At 44.8% G+C, this 23,078-nt stretch overlaps 1 protein-coding gene across 1 annotated transcript in view; it reads right to left on the reverse strand.

The window, feature by feature from the left end:
• Positions 1-3,458: 3,458 nt before the first annotated feature.
• The window catches only part of LOC111244428 (uncharacterized), a 54,117-nt gene continuing 34,497 nt past the window's right edge, over positions 3,459-23,078 (reverse strand). Inside the window, exon 3 of the transcript XR_015319891.1 lies at positions 3,459-3,512. The gene's annotated coding sequence lies outside the window, so the exon portion shown is untranslated. The remainder of the gene's footprint in view (positions 3,513-23,078) is intronic.

Genomic DNA, 23,078 nt, shown 5'->3' on the forward strand with positions numbered 1-23,078 from the left:
TTCTGTTGACGTCAACAGCTTTCAACAACCATCTTCGAGTAATTTTTTCCGTAAAGTAAAAGCAGGCGAGCAGACTGTATGGGCAACCAGCAGAGACTAACGACGATAAATGCTGAACACACACACGCATATCGAAGCGCTGCCTTGACGCGTTTGCCACGTCTGGAAAAAACAAAGCGTATACGCAGGATGTGACCGTTCTTTTATAGAACTTTTTACTTCTTTTTATCATTGCCTATCAGTGATAAGGTTTTCCCGCGACGTTTTCGCACCACATACACCACAACGATTTGTCCCAAAAAGACGCTTCTGTTCGTAGGGGAACGCCTACAGTCTGGAGCATCAGCCTTCGTTCTCTTCCACACATTTTGTCTTTTGCAACCTTACTCCTTCAACGTCTTGCACTCCCTGTTCCGCTATCGGCTATCACTTTTCAGCGCTAGACACAAGACAGACCGAAGGCCAGAGTAATATGCCCTTCCCGTCACACCTTCCAGTTGCTATTGCTAAAAGTCCATCTTCCACTATAATTTGCACGGCGAGGAAAATATGATGGGCTGTTCTGCCTTCTGTTGGCACAGCAGAAGAACCAGAAAAGAACCAAAGGGGGAGAAGGCTATTAGTCTTGGTACTGAACGCTGGAGTGGCTTGCTGCCGTCGGTGTTTCCGTTGGTTGGAGCGCCCTTACCAAAGTAAAGGGGTAGCCGCAAGGCTCGAGTTCTTTGGAGTGGCATGGCAGGTAAGTAAGCAGGTAGGCTTTCAGGTGACGGCGCAGCTAGCGAAAAGCTGGCCAGGTGAGAACTGGGAACACTGCGCATGATGACAACCTTCGAGGATGAACGTAAGTTTATGTCGGCCGCGGCGGTCGGGAATCCCTCGCACTCAACGCCCCTTTCGGTGGAAGGGAAAACAAGTCTGGAGGAATGCCGGGACAAGCTAACTTCCATACATCATCGCATTACTTTGGCGAGACGGTAAGGAAGCGTTCCTTCTCGAAAAGCGGATCACTTCAGTCATTTCTGACAAGGAGAATTACTCCAGTCGACGTTAGAGAAACACAACCAACAAGAAATCTAACAAGGCAAGTTAGACAGCACGAGAAAAACGGCAGCAGAAGAAACCCGGAGAGGTAAGCTGTGATGGTAGCAGTAATGCTGTTATGCAGCCATAAAGTTTTTCCTGCTCTAGCCTAGGTTGTGCCGTTGAGCGGGGGGGAAAAGTGGAGAATTTGTTCGTCCAGAGAGCGGCCTCTGTGCTTACTTTATTCAGGCAATCAGTCGGGCAAACTCTCTGATGCGAGGAAAAACGCACCCTTATTATTCTCCCAAAAAAGACAACGGCCCGATTAAAAAAGACCCGATTACACGCGCAAATTATTTTTCTTCTCAGCTGTTTAATAAAAACGTCTAGCTAATTACTATTGAGCGCTATAACTGAATCGAGAATATTTTGTGGAGTGATCTAAACTGTAAATAAGCTAAGTAACAGTGTTTTCCCGAACCTCACTTGCATGAGACTTGTCGAAACTGATTAACTACGTGTCATTTATACTTGAAAAAATATGTTTATTAGCTTCTGTTTTACGTAAATTTCTCTAATTTTTTTAATACCTTCTCTCTTAAATCACTTATTGCTCATACCTTATTCCAGTCCATTACAGATAGGTGTCCTGCGAAATAGATACCCTTATATCGGTACTTACGCATCATCGTCGCCGATAATCGTGTTGATAAAAACTTACTCTGTAGTGACGGAGAGCATCACCCCGTCTCAAGGACATTCAGTGTTCACGGCAAGATAAGAGAAAATCTGGCCAACTTTTTCTTGCCTGATTTCGGTTTTTCTAACAATGTTCTAGCTTCATACCACAATCTCACGTCGATTGATGTTTACATCAAAGCAATCGAACAGCCACTTAGACGGCCAACTGCCTCAGTCAGGGAAATTTCGCCCTGTTAACGAACTACCTCACACTACGGAAAATCCATTACCAGAGTTGGTGGATCGTCATGGGTTATTTGGATCTATTAATAGTTGATACGTGAACTCTACGGATGATTTTTTGCTCGTCATGTTTGGTAAAGGCTTGCTAACCGAGACGAAGTGCCTTGCAAAAGACTCCATTGTGCGACGCTCAAATAACGGTATATGTTTGATTCACTCCTTTTCATATTGGTAATGAACCTTTCATTTATATTTTGCCCAACGTTGAAGACTGATCCACTGAAATACACTTGAGATTGACTAGCTGAAATGTCAGCGTAATAACAATTTAAGCACGGCTTCTCTGTTCGTATTATGGCTACACTTTTCTATACGATACACTGTACTACAATAGGAACCTATTGGTACTGGGAAAAGTCGGATAGATACAAAAGCCTCAGCGAAAGCAACACCAGTGGTGCTGAGTCTAAGGGCTCCGGATGGAGACAAATCTGATCGAAAACACAAAAAGAAGGTGCGCTCGAGGTAGAAGCGATTGGTGCGTATACAGCCGTTATTTACAAGAATATGAAGTGGCTTAAGGGTATGTATGTCATGCCATTCATACCCTTTATCTGTGCAAAAATGCATTACTGATGTTATTGTTTCAATGTACAATATTGAAACAGTGGAGCCTTGACCTGCCAGTAGTACCCACGTGTGGTATCTAAATAAATGTAGTACCTATAAATCGGCATGCTAGTAACATGGTAGCAGGAGTAGGCAGCATATAATGTATACTTAATAGTATATAAAATATGTTTTTTTCTTTTACCGTACCGTAATGGTAGCCAGATGGGGCTCCGAGAATGGCATGATTATCTCGGTTCCTATACTACGATGGTTTGTGCTGGTCAACGCAATCAAGGAACCCATTAAACAATTAGATATTGAAATTGTTATTGAATTTGGGTTTGAATAGAAATTGTCGCCTTTGAAGTCCTTCCACCGGCCATTTCGATGTATAGTACTGTTTTTCGTTGGGTTATAACTCATTTGTGTAAGTTAATTTTGCGAAGATTGTATCGACTCACTAGATGAAATGCAAAACAGATCCATCCAGGGGTTAATCGCGTCGGTCTTGACGTCTCTCGGCTCGCACCTAGCTCATAACTTACATAGTAATGAATTTAAGAAATGTACTCTTGTATAATTAGATCAAACAGTCTTCATTAAGTACATGAAGGTAAATCAAATAACTTCTCAAGTGGCCAAATCATTCAGCGAAAGGTTAACCGAGTTTGAAAAACCTATGGAATTGAATTAATCAAGCTTTGTTTTTGAAGAAACAAATTGGTGATATGAGTGATCCGACTCTCCTTGATGTTATGCCATATACGAATTTACGACACACTCTAATAAACGTTAAAGATAATAGGAGATTTTAATGGAAGTATACATGAAAGACAGCTTCTTGCGTTCCTCTGAGCTTTTCCATGTTTTCGAACGAACTTACTTGAAATGTTTAATACAGAGCCCGATATTCTCCCAAAGTTTTCATTCCGGTTGGTAAGAAGTGCTTCACGTATCTGGTTCACCAAAAAGAAAATTCCAATTAATCTCATTTCTTAGCATCACTGTGAGAAAATGATATACAAATTATCAACCACCTACTTACTATATAGTCTTACCTACCAGATCGCGCACAAACGACCTAGAAATGACTCCATCATACCTAATAAACAAATAACCGATCACGGAGCTTTCATTAGGTGTATCTATTTTCTTGTAATTAACATATATTCTAGTGAGTAATGAAACCACTAAGAAGATGTAGCCACACGTTTTTCCCTGGTCATAAGTCTAAATGATCATCCGCTCTATTTCTTTGGTTTGCGGTAGAATCTCTCAATTGGCGTTCCCAATTTCGAACCGAGACGAGTTCCAACGCTATCTGAAATCTGTCCACGGCAGCCCCTCATTGTGAACAGTGGCGTTAAGATAGGCCGCTTTGCCCAGCGATGCTCTGAGCGTACGATGCGCGCAGTCAAAAAAGCAATCACTAGGTCCTTGACTCATTATGTTAGACATGGCAGACCTAAATGACTTTACGCAGTTAAGCAAAACAGCCTCGAAAACGTAAGTTCTGAACAGGTTACACGACGTTTTCAATTGCCGAGAAAAATGCGTCTCCTTCCAAAGAGCTTACGGGGGTTTTGTAGCATTTTTGTCTGTCTTTGACCCTTCATAGATAATGGATATAACTTTGAACTGGCGAAGCACCTGATTGCCACCCAAGGCGCAACACAAGTGCAACCGAAGTCGAGAGCCCGCACATATTGGGCGTATCGCAATGGCCATGATTGCATCAAGATGAACTAGGCGAACAAGAACGTTTAGCTATCGTGCCCTTAAACTACGTGCACCCCTGAGGATTGCACTGGCGCAAGCAAATCAGTAAACAAGTGTTGAAGATATGAACATAACGTGCCCCAATATCGGGCAGCGTATCGGTATCCTGTACTGTGAATTTTGATTGCAATTCATACAATAAATAAACGTTGTGCTTCAGAGTTCTTTCACATTTGATTATATCTGCACGTATTGATATATAGTAGAGGTGAAGTTTTTCACAGTTAAATTCTTTTTTATCGAACTGAAAATATTTACAACGTAAGAAAGATTATATTAATGAGTAAAGATGGATCTTGAGCGATTTAATAATTAAACATCAACCAGGGACTCTACAACGAGCTAAATCTTACGCTCCTCCCAATTGTTCCTTTTTATTTTGACAGGAGCTTGAACAACGCTGGGTTCTTTTGTTGGCCGACTTATATTATGGTTGGTTTACCATGTCTACCTGCTTGAGTAATGTAGCGAAATGCTTTTACGCCTCGCCGCTGGCTGAAAGTGATTCAGTTTGTTCCTATAAACATAATTTTCATGTTTAATACAAAGTCACACAAAGATGTAGCCAAAGTATTACTTTCGAGTAATAGCAGTATGTTACCGCATCGCGCGTTGCTGTTGTCGTCAGGTGGTCGAGCTTTTAAAACAAAAAAGTAGTCGAAGAGTTTTAAGCATCGGAATCACGACACGGGGAAGAAGTGGTTTCTCAAGGGCCCCATAATTTCAGTGACTTCCTATGTCGAATACAGCAGAAGGCGTGTGAGACAAGCATCTGCGTGGAAGGATGTTTTATCGTAAACTGAAGTCAACCTGTTTCAACTTGAGTATGTGTGCATGAATCTGTATGGCTGCGTATTATAGATTGCGTCCGGAAAATAAGAACAAATCAAGCCAGCTAGACTGCTACCTCGGCCTCCAGTAGGGTGTCTACGACAAGGATGTACGCGTACGAGAGAACAACGGAGTTTCGCTTTCTACCCTGGTGTTGAAAAGGACCGAATAAAGCAGCAGCAGCCTCCGAGGAAACGTTTCTGTGACAAGGCACCGAGCAACACATGAGCAGAGCTACAACGGACGAACAAGCCGCCCTTCGTTACCCCCGGCCACCGCTTACCCCTATAGAGTCCTGACCGTGGCTTTTCGCGAAAAACAGAAAGTGACAGCGAGATAAAGAGAGAGAGAGAGAGAGAGAGAGAGAGAGAGAGAGACCACGGACCATCACAGACGGTATAGGCACATTCATTGCCAACTCACTCTCTACTGAACACTGAACCTGATGTCATCCACCGATGTATCCCGAGAAAGAACCAAGAAATACCAAGGAAAATAGATGTTGTGCCATTTTGGATTCCATTCTCCTCGAGCGATTCTTCTGCCGTCTACCGTTAGCAGCTGCACGGTACCAAGACGTCGAGATGTCGGCCGGGATGCCGTACTTTTAGCCGTTTGCATAGATACGTGAGGATAGGAGAAAAAACCTGAGGGAAAGAAGTTGCGAGAACTGAAAACGAATCTTCAGAGGCTAGTGTTTGGCCTAGAGGTGGGCTTTCTCTGTCTTTGTGTTTGTGTATATATGTTCCTTAGAAAGCAGTTGTTAGCCCACGGACAAGCAACCGCCGGCGGTTGTGCCAAGCGCTCAGGCGGCGGGCAAACAAAGTTTCTTTTTCTTTTCTGCTGCTGTGTGTATAGCGTGTACTATGCAGCCTGCTGCTGCATTCCACAGAGTCGTAAATTTTGAACCCATTGCGTTCACCAGCGCGTTCTGCGATACATGCCTGTGCTAGTTCCGCGTCGTACGGCAGAGCCCAGCTGGGCTCGGCCTAGTCTAGAAAGCCGTTCCTGAGTCTTTCTGCTGTTGCCTCCTTATCCCCCGCGTATTCATTCATTCGGAGGCTTTGACCCTACTGAGAAAAGCCGGTAGTTGCTGGTGCCGTTCGCTGACCGGTTGTCTGTTTTGAGATGCGTTGCTGGAAGTGGCGCTCTCAGAGACGTTGCTGTTAGACCGTTAGAAGTCCCCAGCTTTGGAAGTGGGTAACATAGGTAAACGACTGGACAGGAAGGCAGAACAGATGAGTAGGGCTGTACTGTTTGTACTGCTACTTTACTGGCATTTACAAAGGTACAGGCCAGAGAGCAGCGACCCGTTGGGTGGAAAACCCTTTAGGTTTCACGAAAAGTTCCTCTGCTTGGGCATATATACATGGCTGTGAGTGTCATTCTACGGCATCACCTGGTTGAAGCACGGTTTAGGCTGCTATAACTGGCACTGCCTTATTCTATTCGTATCTGGCATTGTCTTGTTTTGGCGCTGTGGGTCTAGCAATTCCACACCGTTGCCTCAACTGTTTCGCCTCTGCGATGCAAATAGGGAATCTGTTCCTCCGGTTCCACCCAGTGGTGGAAGACTTGAATCGTATAGAGGAGCTTGAAAAAATTAAATGAAACTTGTCCTCTTATGAACATATATCTGTAATGCAATGAATGCTATGGTTTATGTCATACCACAAGAATGAAGTAGCGTGGTTGTATAAAGGGCAAGGGGAGAGGAAAGGTTGAGGCACGAAGTAGTGTAAAATCAGTGCTATTTCTGCTTCTGTTTCAAGATTACTGACTAGCAAGATATGACGTTTGACAGCTGGTGAAATCCACGCAAGTGATGCTGCAAAGGTATACGACTTTCCTACACGCAGAAACCGTACGTAGACTGACTCACTCATAAACACAATAGTCATATAATAAAAATACATTACGGTTATCTATTTAACAGGCCGTAGCAGCGTTTCTGCCGAAGCATAGGCCGCATGGCCTGTGCCCTGGTGTCCCTAGCTGACGTTTTCTATCATTGGCCATAAAGGGTCTCCAGTAGTGATTCGTTGCTGCCAGAGATCTCTGTCGCCGAATATCCCTTCGTACTTATTTGTGTCAAACCTTCTAGCTATTTTTCGTGGCTACTTTTGCTCTCAGAGTCGACGAACATGATTTTCTTAGTTTCTCCGGCCGGTGCTGTCATTGCAACTAATTTCCGGCTACCGATTAACCTGTTCCCAAAGTTCTTGTATCCCTGAAGTTGCCAGCAATTCTGGAAAGACATACATGCGCGAAATCTGACCGAGGAGGAGTGCCCACTTTGTACTTAAATGTCTCTCTGTACAAGCTTTTCGGACGTGTTTCTGCCCAGCTGTTTGTCCCTATTTGCTGTTGAATCCTATTTCACCTGAAGTTAGTTATTAGCCTTTACCTGCCTCTGATAGGCCCTCTGCCACGTAGACATGCACTTCAGGCTTTGCCTTCTTTGGTTGCCAATACTTTGAATTCTCATACCGCTTTTCTCTGTTGCTTCTTCTTCGTCATCGCTGTGGAAACATTTGTTGCCTTTGGAACACCATCATGTCCTCTTACAGCTTAGGTGTACCACTCATTCAGTGCCTGTTGTCGAAGCCGACTGCCTGCTTGTGATAATTTTTTTACACTTTCTTCAGGTAAACTTACAAATGCATATGTGATGTAAAGTCGAAAAGACTGAATATCCTTTATGGATCGTTAGTAACCTAGTTCATAGTAAGTAACGTAGTAGATAGTATAGCAGATCACCGGTTAGCCAAATCACGTACTGAAAAGACGTTTTAGCGATAGTCAACACGGTGAAAGAACTACGTTGACTTTAACACGTTGCCTATTTGCAAGCGTTGACCGACTCATGATCTCACGAGGAAATTACGAGAGCCGTTGAAGGAGTATCGTAGGACAACGTGCCGATCGGCTGTGTCTGCGCATTTTCTTACCTCGCTGGTCATGGCTGACAATGTTTTGGAAGAAAATCGGGCCCAGGTGATTTGCCTGTTACGTGCATTCTCTAGTAAATTGGCAATATGCTGGGTGTTTGGGTAAATCGGATGTTTTCTCTATAGCTCTCTCTATAGTTATTCATTGAAATATGCACTCCCGACATACAATTAATGAACGTTGGCTTCACTCGATCAGGGCAGGAGATCTATTTTGCAATCAGCTATTTTCATATGAAAATATGATAAAGTGGTTCTAGCTTGAAACCCCAAAGAAAAAAAGAGAGCCCCATTTCTACAGATAGAAAAACAGGCTTGTGTATGATCTTCACAGCCAATAACATGCTTAAAATTATTGTAAAAAAACACCGACTGAAAAAACCTCCGTGTGACAACGTAGCTCTTACAGTAGCGTCATTTCAAAGTATTTCAAAAAGTTAATGCATCTATTTCAAATCCCAGCAGCGGAGGAAATTCAATGCTACTGTTTGCCTGTTTCTGTAGAACTGTTCCGTTTTGCGCTTTGCCCGGCCCGTGACCATGTCTACGTCATTTACGAAATTCAAAATGTTGCTATACGCGTATGTGGCTTGTGTTGCTTTTCTCTAGTCTGAATAGTAAACGGGTGGGTATTGCTGTCCCTTTTAAAATGTGCGAACTTTTTAATGCTTCCTACTCCCTATTGTCTAGTAAGAAATTTCGCTTGACGCAGCTTCTTGAATCGTCGTAATCAGAGTTGCCGCTATGGCTTGCGTCGCCCGTACATTTCATCTATATATTTTTCCTTAGCGTGCCCGCCTGCATATTCGTGGCTTGCCTTGCCCACATCGTAGTTTGGTGTTAACAGACTACTTCGTCATTGTTCATCTCCGTTGCTTAAGCTGTAAGGCGGCCAGATGCTGTTGGGTAATGGGTCTAATGTAAAGGGTGGCCGAGTGTTTCTTGATTACGGCAATCCTAATTTGCACCACCCACCACCCATCGAAAGCTGCGGAATATCAGGAGCTTGCGTCGGCTTAAGGTTCCACTTCGTTCTTCCGTCCAACACGCCATTGCTGTTGTTGTCGTCGTCACTGTTGTACGTGTCGTTGCCCGCTATACCGTCTTCCTCGCTTCCACACACGAGCTTGTATCGTTCGCCTTTTGGATGAAAAGATGGTAACCATCCTTTGGAGTATGCCTCGTGTGGATGCATATAGGGACATCGAAAACACTCGTACACACAGATACTCTCACAAACAAACATGCATAGACTATTTTAATCACCATTTATTCCTCACCCAAAGTCTACCTATTGAATTCTTTCTCGCGTTAGTCCTCCCTTTGACCAAGTTACGCACTTCCCACTTATGTAGTAACAAACTCCGTGGATATCTCAGCTTGTCGAAGAGCGTCTACGAGCGCTGAATATTCAGCCCTTTTTTTCTAGTCTCAGAAACTAGGATTGACGCTCTTACCCTATTCTCCTACCGTTTAAGCCCCTACTTTGTCCGAGGATATATTGCTCTCAAAGCAATTTCGCCACCATTACTATCACCGCTACCACGGGCCTGCACAACCACGGCTTGCCGCCGTGCGATTCTTTAACCCCCGTGCGCAAGGCGGACAATACTCGTGATCGTTATCTGTCGCTGCCGGCACCTCTCCCTTTCCTTCTTCTGCGTCCCTACTATTCGTCAGCGTCCACTGTCTGAACCGCCTGCTGCTACCGCCTTACTGGAGCCCCACCATCGTCGGTGCTATTGACCGCTATTACTCGTCGACGCCCGTAAATAAACGGTACGCTATGAGATTTTCAGGCCTACCGTTGCTACTGTTAGTATTACGAGGACGACAAAGAATGGGCGTTTCCTCGTTGTTGGTTGTTGCCGGTTCTCGCTAAATGTCGAACTCGTTCGGTGCTTCGAGCGGAGGTCATTTGTCCGACGTCGGCGTGCGGCGAGCAATCGTCCGACCGTAGGCTTCTAAAAGCTTGCCGATTGACGGCCCAAAGTGAAACTGTGACGCGTCTGCCACTTGCTATTGCCAAGCGCGCGTTGCTGGCAAAATCGTCTACGAATGCTAGCCGCGTAGCTACTACGAGCATCAGTAGGACTGACCCAAGCGAGTGGGCCAATAAAAATGTCAACAAGAAACGATGCCGAAGCACGAGCGGTGGTAGTGGCAGCTGAGGCTACACCAGTAGCTACCGCCTTTCCATAACACGAAAAAGGCCGGCAGAGATCTCGTTCGTGAGGTGTGAGTGCGGGAAGGGCAGGGAACGTTTATACTTTATCGATAGTTTATGGCACGCGGCTACCTCTGACCTGAACGAAAGCCAATCGACGCGGCCTATGTAGCCCCATGGCATTTGACTGAAAGTGAGTCGCCGGCTGGGGCTCGAATGCAACTGCCACTTCACCATTTTCAACGTCACAACTGCATTGCTTTTGGAGGTGAGAAGGCAGGCGGTACATGGATTGCCTCCGATGGGGGTTACTGACGGTGAGGCCAGTGAATTCCTGTATCTATGTAACGGAGAATTTCATCCCTCTTTTTCCTTTGCCTGTTTTCACAAATACGGTGAAGTCTGCGACAACTGTGAAGAGCGATCTTTACTAATAGTATGAACATTCTGAAACACCACTGATAGTTGTAGAGCTTAGGGAAGCTTTTCAGATTGTCACTAGCTAGGTAAATTATGATACGTACAGGATCTTTATTAGTGATTTTCACAAGACATTATATATATATACCAATATTATTGGTACGCGTACGCACGTATTTAATTTTTCCGTTATTATAGTAAAAATGATTATTTTTACGGAATGCAACGGAAGCCTATAAAATAACCTAAGCACCTTCTTCTCCATGGTTTTCTTATTTGTAGTCACTAAATCTGAATGATAGTAATGATAACAAAGAGCTTCAGATAACACAATTGATTTATAACGTTCTAGAGCAAAGCAAATCTTTTGTTTCGGTTGGATGGAGCTGGCATTCACCAGAGCACCAATGCTATTCTATTAGCATTTCTCGTATTATCGTACTCCACCAGCTTACCAGTGAGAAGCATCACCCTAACCATCATCAGCTTGCTTGAAGAGCCTCTTCGATATAGGGTGCCAGCTGCTGGATTCTCCGTCAGAGGAGCAGCCTAAAAGGCAGAAATAGTAGAATCAAATTTCTTTCCAGGCGACCCACTCAGCAACCCTTCTGTCGACCTAAGCATTCGACCTGTTCGACCTGAGAAAGCTACAGTTCAGCTGAAAGCAGTGTTTTTTTTTTGAAGGAATTCCATACAGCGGCAGTGATGCTCATCATGGAAAAAAATATAGTAGAAGCCAGCCGTAAAAACTTTTTTTCAAAACGCTACCTCAAACACAGCAGGGGCCTAATCTGAGATGTTCACCTGAGATGACTAAATGGAAACTGTTTTCGTAACAAATCAGCTCCGCACAGCTAGCTAGGACTTGAGATGGACATCGGTACCTTCGAAAAAGGACCGTGCGCCTATGACGAAACAGTGGACGAGCGTAGACCACATACATTTTTGTACAAATTAACATATTGTGCGGTTTCGTCTCACTGCGTGTCGCTCTGCATCAGCGTTTGACACGCTATCGTGGCAGTAGGTTAAAGTATCGCGACGGAACAATGATCAAGGTAGACAAATCGCTCTAGCTTGCGACGAAATCGCAGGCGACATTCCAATTAGGAAAACTGGAATAAGAATAAACCACTACCGTGACATGTCACCATTGCTGTCAAAGCTCTTGGGTACAGAGCATGATTCAAACTCACGGTAGATTAACTAACCGCGTGAGATCTAGCAGATTCTTTAATCTGCCTATTGTTAACTTATATTATTGTTTTATGGTTTACTATACATTTAAGCATCTTCTAGCTGCATGAACCGGTACTTTGCCCCCAGCCAACTTTATATACTTTTTAATATGATAGTAATACTAATAATGCCATCAACACATGGATAAGATTAATAAAAGAATAAAAAAGTACAGTACTGAGACATTGCCTACACAGTAAATAAGCGTAATTAAAAAAAAATATTATTACCCTTTTTCTTTTCATTATGATGTATTTGTTGTTCTCGCATATTTCTAAGTACAAAAGATTTCCGCCATCAAACTATAAAGACACAATGTAGATAAGAGAATACCATACATTCGTTTATCTTATGCTATGGTGTTCAACCTTCGATTTTATTAACGTCAGCCATTATTGTGAATGTGGCCGCCGCTCTAACGAGTCTTTCCGATGTCCCGCAAATGTTCAACGATTAATGGCTATATGTTAGAATCCAATATATCGGTTTGGCCTTACGTTTTCGCTTTCACCGTTCTGTGGATAATATAACTGTATTCTGTATGTTTAGTGTGTTCAAAACCCCAAATCGTCTTCCTATGAATCGCTAACTTTTGCTTAGGGAAAGTGGTCGCCGGAACTGTTGGACTTCATTGGGTTCTGTTCCCGGCTTACTCGCTATCGCCGTCGTTTCCCAGTGTGTTAAACATCTTTTCCCACAGAAACATCTCATACTCTCCTTCCTGAAGCACTCTTTTGGGCCTCACGTTTTCGCTGGCTGCCTGCCATTCAACATCGTTCGTTAGGCAAGCGCAGGCCGTAGTTGAGTCCCATTTCACATTTGCGTCGCAGCCCGTTCTAGCTACAGCCTGAACTGGGTTGGGCATGCCTTGAGCCAGCTAGCGTAATTTTCCTGTATCTCGCTAAGTCTCGTATCCTTACGTCTTCTCTCCCCTAGCCAACCTCACCAACACTGGGGGTCCGCTATCTGCGTCCTAATCGCTTTCCGCTCACGCTATTCGATTCACCGTTCGCCACTGGCGCTTCCTTCCACTAGGCGGGACAGGCTGACTCTACTGCTAAACCGTGTCTTACATACGCACACATGTACATTCGATTCCCCAGCATGTGGTTCTCGCACCGACGATGGCTTCCTTACTCCTCGTTCATCCGTTTCTCGCCCTCGAACTCTATCACATTTGCCTCTATATCCCTTTCTTACCCACCGAGTCCCCTTTCCCCCGACAGCCCCTAGCGACTCTCGTCAGTCTATCGGTTTGCAGTCGCATGGTAGCGGTTTAGCTCCCTTTTTGTAGTATAAGATGACAATGACAGCACTGACGCCAGCAGCAGGCCTATCCACTTTCGTCATTAGAATCCGTAGCACCTTTGCTGAGGTTGGTTTTGTTCCTGCCCCGTTTGCCCACCAGACTTAACCCGTCTTCTTCGAAATCATTAAGGAGGGTAAAGCCGGTTGCATTTGACGGCTGAACAGAGCGAAAAATGCCAGGGAACAGACACGAAACGCCAATGAAGGGATGTTTGGGTCTCATTGCTGACGCCAGGAGGGATAAAGAGTTTTGGGGGGTGTGGGGTAATCATGTTAAGCCGCATGGATATCGGATTGCAAACGTCGGCCGTTCTCTGTAGACCGTTTGGCAGGAAGACCGGGCAAGGCTTACGGGGCAATAAGGGTGCTCGCTGCCCCGCATGCGGCACTTGTGAAGTCCTCCCAGTTTCTTTGTCTCCTGCTGTTACTTCTAAAGTTGATGAAATAATTGGTACCGCTCCTTTTGCTGTTTCTATTATTCGTGCTTCTACTGTCGCTACTACCTTTGCTTCTCTTTTCTTTTTTGCTGTAGTGTCGGCACTTCTCAGCGGCACAACGCACAACATAGCAACGTTGCCAAGTCCAGCACTACCAGTGTCGGCATACGCTCGTTATAAGAAGTTGCTGTGAATGTATGGCTTAAGTCCGTGTGCGTCATCCGGTTTTTCTGACTCGTCCCGCGTCTGACGCTGAAGTAACGCAATGCTGTGACACCTTCGGCCATTCGACTCTAGAAGTGCTAGTCATATTTCGATCGACTCTGCCGTGCAGAGTGCAGTCAGGAAAGCCAGCGGTAACGCCCATGCGGCGGCAGGCTCTAAAAACGCAAATTGCAAAAAGGAAAAGCGGCTCTACATATGCAGGGAAGCTTGTCACCACTTGTTTACCCCTCTTTTCACGATCCGTTACGCCCATGTACTAAAGACGACAAGAGCTGCAGACGTAAAGGGCTACAATGACTGTTCCCTGATTCATTCCGCTATTGTGTCGTCTTCCCGTATCTTTTTCTAAAGCGAATGACACCTAAAGACTTCCCACGAACTTAAAGGCTCTCGCTATCCGTCGTCGGTTCTATGTTGCCCCATCCTACTCCCCGACCAGCCTCTTTGTCCTCGTGGCTTTGCACTGGCAACGCTTTTTTGGCGCCTGATCCTCATTGTGGACAACTCTCTCTATGAATCTCTTTGGGGGTTGGTAGCAGCAGATTGAGTTAGATTCGTTGGCTGCGAGCTATTCTTTGTTACTTAGGCGACGCCAATGCTGGTTCAGGTGGCCGGCCCGGCCTTTAACTGGCTGCCACAACTACCCCGCCAGAGGCTGTTGTTACAGCTGCTGTTAGTGCTTCCAGCTCTAGCAATGGTCAGCCAAGAGGAAGGTGTTTAGAGGATATGAACGTATAAATGTCAGTGGGCTCATGTGGACGTTAGTTACGCGGGGGGTCGTCGCTGGTTGATGGCAGTACCGCAGTAAAGGCAGTAAAATGTTTATTCGGTGCCCCTCCTATCCTCGTGGAACGAGAAATTCGATGGCGGAAAGGGCAGTTACTCTAACCGAATAAGGCCCAGACCAAACCAAAAAGACTGCAGCAGATCTGGTGTTTTTGCTGCTGCTGCTGCTGCTGGGGGCTCTACTACCACTCCTACGGCCTTCGCTGCTTATGCTCTGCGAGACCGCGTAAAGTGAGGGGCCATAATCCTCTTCATTACTCTCAATACAGCCGACGCTTCCGGGCGGCCCCCATAAAGCCATCGCCGCACGGGTCTGCTGCTACGTCTTACGGCAGGTCGGTTGCTGAAGCCTGTTGGTCAGCAGCAGTAGGAGTACTAAGCCGAGCGCTGACTGCCTTCGCTAGCCAACTTCTGCTTCGCTTCGCGCCCGTTCAACATCACTTCAGCTGAACTTATAGACCTACTGCAGATATTCGTACAAAGGGACCTGCTCGATGCTTTTTCTGATACTCCTTTTTTCATCCTTTGCTACTGATGCCAGTGCTGTTAGTTCTTACCTACACTATTGTTATTACTGTGCGGCACTACAGGGGCGCCGTCGGAGAAAGCTACAAATGCTACAAAATCCGAATGAAAGCTCCCTGGTGACGCCTTCATGCGGTCCCATTCAAGACGGTAGGGTGCGCTGATGTTCATTTACTTTCATGTTCATCAGCCTTGGTGTTCGTCGCTTGCCCAACGAATGCCCTTTGCGACTGCCCCAGACTAGCCTCCAAACTACCTAAGGCGACCAGGTACGACCTCCCAACGCGGGGTCAGGCGCCTGCCACTAGCCGTTCTCCAGAGCCTCAGAGCAGCTGTTTCACATCTCGTTCTACGCGACTGTAATGCGAGAGATGCTAACTCAGCAAGTTTGAGTCTTCAGTGAACTTCACGAAATCGCTGAAGATCGGCAGCGCCGAGACAGAATTGCATAGATGCGTGTCCAGGCAAACCTTTAACAATTAGAACTTACACATAAATGAAGTATTTTTAGGAATAGGCAAAAAATAAATCCAGAAAGCAAGCTGAGTTATACCTTCGAAGGGTAAACAATAAGCTCCCCAATAACTACAATACACAAAGGTTGTATAAAAATTTATTTGGTCATTCGAATTCATTCAGAAACGGGGCCCCGGGGCTTTAACAAAATAAAATATGATTTCCTGTTCTAACCTAATCATTCGAATACAAGTGATAGAATAGAAAATATTATTTCAATAGAATTCTATCCCTTCAATTTTTAAGGGATATGTTGCATCGAACGCAAACAGATAAGAATGAGAAAAAGAGACGAATTATCTGTTGCTAAACCATATGACTTAAGCGTAACACTGAAGTGATAGAATCTGAGAGAATTAAGTTGGTATATAAGTAAAGGCAATGTTTGTATCTAACGCAAAGATGTTTCTTTCACTCCTTCAGCCAGCTTTTAAGAGTGTCTTCACTGTCAAACGTACTCTTATGAATTTCATTCCCCAATAATCGGAAAGGACCGTAATCCGTTGGCACAAAATCTAGAGTATATTTCGGTTGCAAGAAGCTCTTTCGTTCAGGCTTTTGCTAGCAGCTTTAATGACCTTTGCCATGTACGACCTGGCATAGTTGAGAAAAAAATTTTGTATCTAACCGTAGCCCCCGGGGCTGTCCATTCCGTATTCTGCAGAAGTCAAACATGGACTTTTTTCACTGGGAACATCCTTTTGTGGAGCCTAAGCTCGAGCCTTTCTAAAAAAAAGGACGCTTTCAAATAATACAAACGATCGATGCGTAAGTAAGTGAGGAGAACTGAACAAAACACTAATAATTATGCATAGATGCCTGTATAGATAAGTAGATAGATAAAAAAAACATGTTTTTGTACTGTTCCATTTATTTTTCGGTTGTATTATTTACCTGTTTGTGGATGTTATCTATAGGAATAGTTTGTAGAGTTGTGACTCCCGAATGGATGTGAGCGAAAGTTTGTAGCGACTTTATCAGTTGCTTTATTTGCGGATTAATGTATTTAAGACACAATCCAGTGAGTTGACATGCTCTTTAAAGTGCAATCACCACATAATGGCGTAAAATCTTAAGAGTTAAGTAATCTTTGTAGAGTCAAGTGAGGAAGCAAAATGAGGTCTTTGCTGTTTCTAACCTGGCATTTTTGTGGGGAGAAGTCACTTCGCCGTATCTATTGGGTCTTTTTTGTTAAATGGCCTTGTATCTCTCGACGCAACTAGGTCAATTATTGCTTGTTGACCGTCTGGTTTTTCAAGCATATCCTAGTATATAAAATTAAATGTAAATGATGCTGTTTTTATGATGAAAATTTGGCTTTATTCTGAAAACTAGAGGTAATTTTTGAGGTTATAATTATTTTTTGTCTTTTAGATTAGATTGGAGTAGAGACGCCACTTCCGATAACAATTCTGTGTAGAAGTCTGATATCTTGGCTGGCACTGGGTGTAATCTTGCGAGACGATTAGAAGCTATGTTTCCGTGTATCCTTTACTCAATCTATAGGGCACCCAGGCTTCTGATTTTTAGAAAAATTGTATAGGTCTACGATGCCAGACAGTAGTGAGGCGACTGCAGTTCATATTATAAGCGAATACATGAGTTCTTCGTTGGCCGTTTTCCTTCAAGTGTACCTCTAGGCGATTCTCATTGAAGTCCGATAGGTGCGGGGTGCATCCTACAGTTTTCAGACGCCATTTTTGAACTTCGCAAACGACCTTCGAGATATCAAATTATATCTGACAGGTATTAGATAAAAAAAAAACCGTTACAACACAGCTGTTGTTTACGTTTGGCTGTTCTGCTCCGTGAAGAGGAGCCAGAGATCGTTTCTGGTTTTAAAGCAAATGTCCAACCTATACGCAGTTATGCTTTTTTACAACTTAATGCTAGTGCTCTGGAACAACAAGAAAAACTCAGTTTTATTTAAAACACGTATCGAAATCGATAGTACTTTAGTAACGTTTACTTTTTTTTCGTAAGATTTTTTTATGTAACGTAAAATATTACTAAGACATATAAAAAATAGTGCTTCTGTCATTAAACGTTTCTCTACCTGATAACATTGACAATGATACTACGATCAATTATTTTAAGTTGTAGGGGGCACAAAATAATTAAAAGCGTAATGCTTATTATTTTTAGTGTTCTATAACTTGATATCTATGTTCGTTATATATATGTCTTCTAATAATGATTATGCCTGGGCTACGTGATTACATTACAGTAGATCTCATTTTGTTTGCTCGCAAGCCAAACGCCGTCCGCTTGGCCATTCTCCGTTATAAAGAAAACAGCCAGAAGTAGCAGTAGTAGCATCTCATTGTTATAAACTACAGTGGGAAGGGGTTTATACGGGAAAGGCAACTCGTTTATTCGTTATTTATGCATTAAAGCGGCGCTTCGTACCAGCCGTCTTACGGTTGGTCAGGCCCAACGGCGGAAAGCGAACCACAAGACGTATATCTAAGCGTTACTGTCCTAGGTATTTTGTAGGGTTCGACGGTCAAGGGTCATAAGCTATCAGTTAGGATAGGGCATTCTAAGAGGCGATTCGTATTTGAATGAATCGCCAGTACAGCACCGACCCAGTGCGGTACATCACGAGAGAGGGGTGAGCGTTTGCTTGAAACCCTTCACCTACGCTCAACACCTTAGATGCTCGAAAGTAACTTATTTGTAAGCTATAAGATCCGACCTCTGTAGCAAATAGGAGGACGAGAGAAAGCGATATGGAGATAAAAGCTTAGAGATGCTTTCGCAAGGTTTCATGCCAGCAACTTCCCCACCGGCCTCTTCCACACCTACGGATAGCCTCCTGCGTCCCACAGGCAACCGCTCCTCTTCTGGTGGCCTTTTTCAGTTGCGCAGCGTTTTCTTTTCGCATTGGGCAAGCCTACTGCCTACCTTCTCAAGGTCCCGGCACGCCCGCCACGGTGACAGACCTCTACTATTCTCTTGATTTGGTTGGTTCGTGCTTCGACTAGTTAGGCTGCAGCTGGTCGGCAGGCTAGAACCCGATATGCTAACGCCTGAGCCTTCGTAGTGAGACGGGCGTCGTCGAGCTATCAAGCCCAGCTTCCGAGGGTGACTCGACCCGATTGGTTGTATTTTCATGGGTGAATTAGCTGTGAAGTAGCATCAACAACAATAACGATACCAGACATTGTAATAGTAGTTACGGCTGTGGAAACGTATACAGCAGCATCAGCGTTAGCGGCGGCGGTGGTTTTATTAAATAGTCATGTTTGGATTGAGGGTGGAAAACAGTTGTAAGAAACGGGTCCACCGGCGGCACCGGCAACCGCGAGCCGGAGAAGCATGTATGGAAGAATTCAGGTTGCAGGTTAGAATAGATGACGACGAAGATAAGTAGGTGCGGACAGTCACCGGAAAGGATGACTAGTGTTGGGAGCCACTCTAAACCTGTGGAGGCTCTAACGGGTCGTCAAGCAGCGGCAACAAAAGCCGAGCAGAGGGCAGCAGCGGTGCCGGCGAATGGATGCGTCAGTAAAGTGCCATACATTACGGCGACCACAGTGGCTAGCGACTTGCCATAAGCACAATGGTTGGCACATTTAGCAGATTCAAGCACGACAACCACATTACCGTAATAATCCAGATCACGATTTCAGGCCAAACTCCTGACAGCAGCGCCAAAGCATTTGCCTTTATCACTGTTGCAGATGGCGCGATGAAAGGAGTCTCTATTTCAGCTAATATTTCCAACCGTAGTAGCAAATCGTAGCAGTTCTTAGATCAGACGCAGGCCGCAGCATGGATTTGTTGTCTGCCCCTACGCTCCGATCTTCGCACAAGAAGTTGTTACTAACAGCAGCAACAGTGGAAGCATTAGGCAGCAGTCAACAGTGGCAGAGGCAACGGTGCCAGTAGCAAAAACGCCGAGTTTTAAGTAGACAACAACGGCGATGCCAGCGACGAACGTGACCGTCACCAAAGTGCCCGGCACGGTGTCAATGATCGTGGAAGCTATGATAGTGATGAGTATGGTGCGAAAAAGGACCTAGAATAGGATAAACATGGCAAAGAACAGGGCATTTAAGCGTATTGTCACACTGAACGCTGCCGGCCAAGAACAGCAAATCGCGGCAGCGATCTTCGATTACGTCGTTGAGCCAGCATCCCGATGCTGGCTCAAGGACGCCGATGACAGCCGTCACCGATGGGACGAAAACGTCAAGGTGAAAATGAAAGTGATACCTTCAAGTACGACAATCCCGTGAGTGAAGTGTTTGACGGCATTCAGTATGAAGCTGTAGTTAGTTTGACCAGTTGAGATCCCATCGTCGCCATCACCACCGTAAATGCGGCTGCCATCTAGTGTTTCGGTGGTCTATCGTGTGCAATCCGCTTAAGTAGCGTACCGCATTATGACAGTAGCAGGGGCAACACCAAAGCGTCTATATAAAAGACGTCGTCGCAACAATTCCAACAACAGCAGTGAGCTCCCAGCGGCAACGTATCATGCAACAGCAGCACGCGGTCACCTATAGGAAGGCTAAAAGAGAGACTGTGATGGACAAACAGAGTTGTAGCTGAGTTGGCTGGCGCGACAACTGCGGCTACTTCTGTTGCTAGTGCTGCCATCATTCAGCGACAATAATGACACCTGCAATTGAAACTGAAGCACAGTGGACTGACTTATAGCACCGCGGCCATTGGCTCAGCTATTATTATGTACCTACTAGCAGGGCAACAAGCGACTGAGATCGGTCCCCATCTGTCCTAAATGTCCTGTTATTGGGAAGGGCTTTTTGGTTGGCTTAGAGATCGTTAAACAGCCAAGCGCGACAGTAACAACAGCACGATTTAGATATGCTAAGACCATGCTAAATCAGTCAGAGTAGCAGAAGTCAGTTCAGCCACAGTTGCGTTTGCGTATACAAACAGGAAAATGGAAAGGTTACGGTGCTGGAGACTACGCCAAGTACCATGGCGTACTTCGTGAGGGTTCAGTATGACCCCAGCAACAACCCGAAGATACACCAGAGTACGTCGTGATAGAGTGGTATAGAATACAGGAACGCCAGATGACTCCGAAGCTAGCCAAAATGTAGGTCGACGAGGCGAGAACAAAGTAAAATTACAAAAAGCCAAAAACAAGAGAAACAGGGAGAGCCCGCACACGATTTATATAATAAAATAATGTAATTTCCAAATATGCCTGTAAATAGGCCTGTCGGCCTCTAAAAGGTAACGATCGCCATGGTCACTGACTCACTTGATTGATTAACGGAAGTTCAGCGATTCAGCTGATACATACATTAGACTACACCGTATGTACTGCCCTCGGGCGGTTGGCTAAGCTTTTACCAGGTAGATTGGCACAGATACCTTCTAACACTGCCTGGCTGGGAACTAGGGACGGGAATCTGTTAGTGCCAAAAGAGACGGGCCTGGATAGAAAGCAGTATAGGGAAAATGCAACTCGTTCTAGTGGAATAGAAAGACTCCCTTTTTCTGGAATAGAGAAATATGGCTACATGTACATTCAAACACATGCACACAAAAACACGCGTTGCAGGTTCGGTATTTTATTGGGGAAGGGTAGATATTTTTTTTTTAGAAAATATTTACAAATCCAATATATTAGGATTATTAAGAATACATCGAGAAGCTAATTTCAACTCAGTATGTCGTACTAGTTCTTTTCATAATATTCTGCAGACTCTGGTGATTAGAACATAACTAACAATAGATCTGAGAATTTACGATCTCTTCTTCTTCCTTCGACTACCAGCTATGTCCTCAGCCTTCCCTTCCCTTCGCTTCGCTGATACGTCACTAAAATGCAGTTTCCTTTCTGTAATTTTAAATAATTTATAATAAAGAAACGCAAAAAAGATGAATACAGATGGCTAATCTAGCGATTAACTGGCTTCGTTGTTTATTAAGGTAACAAATAGGCATATAAATTATGGATGACACTCTCAGGGTCTCCCTATCCGAATATCCGTTGCGGCAGTAGCAGCAGCCAGAGCGGCAACGGTCCGCTTTGTGTTCTTTCCGTTAGCCGTTGTGCCTCTGTTGAATTTGCGGTTTCGAGGGCGCGCCCCGTACTCAACTCTGCGATAGCGATAACTCAGCTCTTGCGTTCGGTTGTGAGTAGAGAAAAAGTGCACGCAGCCGGCGCCCTTGCGGTTTTCCCTTACCTTACTCGCTGAACCCCAGTGAGCCACTAATACTTGAAAAAGAGCTAGCAAATGTTATTTCCAGCATAATAATATCCATAAGGGAAGCTATAACGAGTGGCTGGCAACCGCTCGTCAACTCAACGTTGAAGGTTCGCCCCCTGAAAATCGGAATACTTAACCGGATATCATCTGACGAGCGATAGTGATCAAAGTGGATCTTGACCACAGCACTGACGGGTGTGACTGCCACCGCGATGATGTCGCTAACGAACGAGCCGAAAATGTTTCAGACAGCTTTGATCAGCAGCACCCACCGCCAGCCAGCCGGCCAGCCAGGGTCACTGTAGCATTGCCACAGGGGCCAAAAGTGCTACGACGAAAAAGCTTCGTCTCTTTTTTCTTCGCTTTATTTCGCTGTTGGAGACGCTGACGTTGCCATTATTGTCTGTCCTGTACCCTTTGTTGTATTTTAGATATAAGAGGCTTAAACGTGCGCTGACAACTGCGTACGCAACACTAGGTCCGTTGCAGAGTAGAAAGTCATTCTATTATATATATATAATAGTGAAGCCTATATTTGCGTGTATAAGCATTTACTTGTACTCAAAATAACGATAAATGGCGCTGAATTTTAGAGATCTAAGGTGACCAACAAGCGTTGCATTTTTACACCAAAACGCTCCCCGAGTTTGCAACAGCATTGGCGCTTTGGCAGAAAAGAAGGTCTTGTGGAAACAAGTGTAGGATTATCCAGTTTATTAGCCCTCCCCTCATGCGATATGGTCGACCCCCTTTATCTTAGCCATTTCTCTTTTCACTATTGTACCCCATTGCCAACAGGTGGTAGCAACATCTATCACTTGATTGAGCTATCTGGTCTTATATAGATCCCGCAAGTCTTTTTAGTGACCAATGGAGCGTTACTAAATTGCCAGCCGGTTAGCCTTGTCCCAGGTCTAGCTTTGACCTAGCTGCGTAGTTCATATTGTACAACAGCTACTCTAAGAGGATCCCCTTTACTTAAACATTTCAGCAGACCAAAATCGTCACCATACCTATCGTGCTTACGCGCTCTTTTTCCATGGCACCCCGCTTTTTTCTCACAGCCACTGCCTGTATGCTCCTACTGTTCACGCCACCTCTCACGTGGTGGCAGCAGTCAATTATCCGGACGGTTCTATGT

The sequence above is a fragment of the Varroa destructor genome, unplaced genomic scaffold (genome assembly GCF_002443255.2).
Source record: "Varroa destructor unplaced genomic scaffold, Vdes_3.0 BEIS01000002.1, whole genome shotgun sequence".
NCBI classification, from domain to species: domain Eukaryota; kingdom Metazoa; phylum Arthropoda; class Arachnida; order Mesostigmata; family Varroidae; genus Varroa; species Varroa destructor.